General features: G+C 37.9%; 1 non-coding gene across 1 annotated transcript; it reads left to right on the forward strand.

Moving 5' to 3' along the window:
* Positions 1-432: 432 nt before the first annotated feature.
* Positions 433-539, forward strand: LOC141640327 (small nucleolar RNA R71). The gene has a single exon (XR_012542958.1). It is a non-coding gene; the product is annotated as a small nucleolar RNA R71 (small nucleolar RNA).
* The last annotated feature ends 2,424 nt before the right edge of the window (positions 540-2,963 follow it).

Genomic DNA, 2,963 nt, shown 5'->3' on the forward strand with positions numbered 1-2,963 from the left:
TATGCTTGGAAAGTATTCACTTGTTCACTTGTTCCCCTACATTTACATTAGTCATGTCCCAAAGTTCCACAACTCTCACATACTACACTTGGAATTGATGAAGATGCCACCATGGAATTAACATGTTGCTTAGGTGATTTGGAGGCTTCTTCAAGCTTAGCCATAGCCTTCTCAAACTTCAAATTAATGGTATCAATATGAGCACTAAGTTGAGCACCCAATTGAGTAATAGAGTCCACTTCACGCTTTCCTCCTCTAGTAGCCTTCCGAGGTCTACTATATTGTGAGTTATGGACCGCCATTTCCTCAATCTTGTTCCATTTTTGATTATCGTCAACTTCGGTGAACATATCATTTGATCCCATATTGAGAATGTTTCGGGAGTCTTCAAAAAGACCATTCTAAAATTGTTGTACCAAGAACCACTCGCTAAGTCCATGATGAGGACATGAGCGGCAAGTTCCTTTGAATCTATCCCAGGCTTCATACAAAGATTCTTCGTCCCTTTGTTTGAACCCGGTGATTGGGCTCTTAACATGTTCGTCTTTTCCGGAGGATAGAACTTTTTGTAGAAAGAAAGTGCCAATTTCTTCCAAGAGTCAATACCAAGAGTAGCCTTATCAACTCTCTTTAACCATTGTTTCACGGTACCAATCAAAGAAAAAGGAAATAAGACCCATCGAATTTGGTCTTGAGTCACTCCGGTTTGAGAAATCGCATCACAATAGTCACAAAAAGTCTCCATATGAGAATGAGGGTCTTCACTAGGCATCCCCCCAAATTGACTTCTTTCGACTAATTGGATAAATGCGGATTTTGCAATGAAATTACCGGTCAAATGTCGTGGTGTGGGAGTACCATTTGGTAGGTTCTCCTCGGTTGGTACGGAATGTGATGAAAATTTAGGCATTGTGGGTTGATGAACTCAATAGTATTTGGTTGAATATCCACAATCTCACCAATACCTCTCAAAGTATTTCTAGCAAGTCTTCTATTGTTGGTCAAAGTTCTTTCAATTTCAAGATCAATAGGTAACAAGTTACCTTGTGATCTCCTAGACATGCAAAATATCAAACAACTCGAAAACAATTAGAACAAACCTTGAGGAGTTTTAATTTCCCAAGGTAAAGAAAGACACAACTAAAAACAATAAAAGAAAATCAAATCAAGTTAACACCGTCCTCGGCAACGGCGCCATTTTTGGTCGGGTTATGGATTTCGGTTACTTGTCGTTAAGAGTTACCTAGACCAAAACAATATTTATAACTTCACAAACTACTCTACTTTTAGTAAAGAGGTAAGTAAAGGTCGGATCCCAAGGGACGGGTATTGATGTAGGATTTTCGATTGCAAATGGTCGTGTCTAAGGGTGTCACAATTTGGGTTGAGGTAGGAGATCCACTAAACTAAATAACAATGTAAATAAAGTAATGAAAGCAAGCAAGATGATTAAAATGAGATGTAAACAATTGATTAAAAGCACTAGGGTATCATGGGTTCATAGGGGATTCATAGGATTTGATCATACAAACATGTTTTCTACTAAATGCAAGCTATTATTATTGTGATGGGATCGAGTTAGTGTATATCTTACAATCCCTAGGAAGGTTTGGGTCCCAGAGCCGAATCGATTATATTGTACAACACCTACAAGTCGACTTAATCCTCCTTATCCAACTATATACATGGTCTAATGAGACTCGAGTTGGTTTATGTCTTACAAGTCTCATTGAAAACGTAAGTGATGGGTAAAAAATGCAAGGATTCATAGGCTCGTATTTCATCAAACATAACATGTGCATAAGTTGAAATCACAACAAGCAAGCAAATTAATTATGAAAGCTTATTAGATTAAGCATGAATCAATCCCCATGTTGGTTTCCCCTAATTCCCCATTAACCCTAGTTAAGGTAACTACTCACTCATTATCAAGTTTAACATGCTAATAAGGTTGTCAATCATACTAGCAAGGCAAAACATGATGAAAAAATGAAGATGATTAACAATAATTAAAAGGGATTAAGAGAGAATTATACCTATAAAGATGATTCCAAATAATAAAGCAAAGAATAATAGAAGTACATGATGATTTATGGAAGGTTGTCAATCCTCCAAATAAACCCTAAATAATCTTCAATTACCCAAAATAAAATGATGAACAATAGAGAAATTAAGTAAAGATTAAGAGATGAGATTTGTATTAATGCTAAATTAAGAGTTTATTAAAAGATTAAGAGAGTATTAAGACTTGATTAGAATAAGATTAAGATGACATGGTAATCTAGGTAGTACAATGGGGTATTTATACTAGAGATTAGGTACGAAGATTAGGGTTACTAAGGGCTTAAATGACTATTAAGACCCTTAAGAAAAGTTGAGGAAGTGCTCCTCTCCAAGGAGATGCTCATCTCCGTTTTGGTGGTCTTCAAGTAATACGCTCGTCCCGAGCGTCTTGGCTGCAGGGACGGTTGGTTCTGGAGCAGAATCCGAGCGGCTTGTTGGAGGGACGCTCATATCAATTGGCCTGAAGACGAGTGTCTTGGCATCGAGACGCTCGGATTGTAGCATTGGGAGACGCTCGTCCTGGGCACTACGACGCTTGGATTCCTTCACAGGCACTTCTCTTCTTTTCTTTCTTCAAGAATCCTCGGGGATCTTATTGGAGATGCAAGGATCCTTTCATCATTGCCCAATCTACTTTATTATCTACATAGGCCTTCTAGCATTGTCTTCCCTTTGATGCTTGGTCATTGAATTCGATCAATTTAGCTCCATTTTGCCATGAAAATGCAAGGTTCTTACTCCTTTCCTACCAAGGGATCAAAACCTCAAAGAATATGCAAAACGAGAAACTAAAGATAGTAAATGACCCAATTATGCACTAAAAAGCAAAGGAACGAGGCTGATTCGGGGACTAAATATGCTCAAATATGAGTCACATCAGAGATCTCTCATAATAAGCT

This window comes from Silene latifolia, unplaced genomic scaffold (assembly GCF_048544455.1).
Source record: "Silene latifolia isolate original U9 population unplaced genomic scaffold, ASM4854445v1 scaffold_75, whole genome shotgun sequence".
Lineage (NCBI taxonomy): Eukaryota > Viridiplantae > Streptophyta > Magnoliopsida > Caryophyllales > Caryophyllaceae > Silene > Silene latifolia.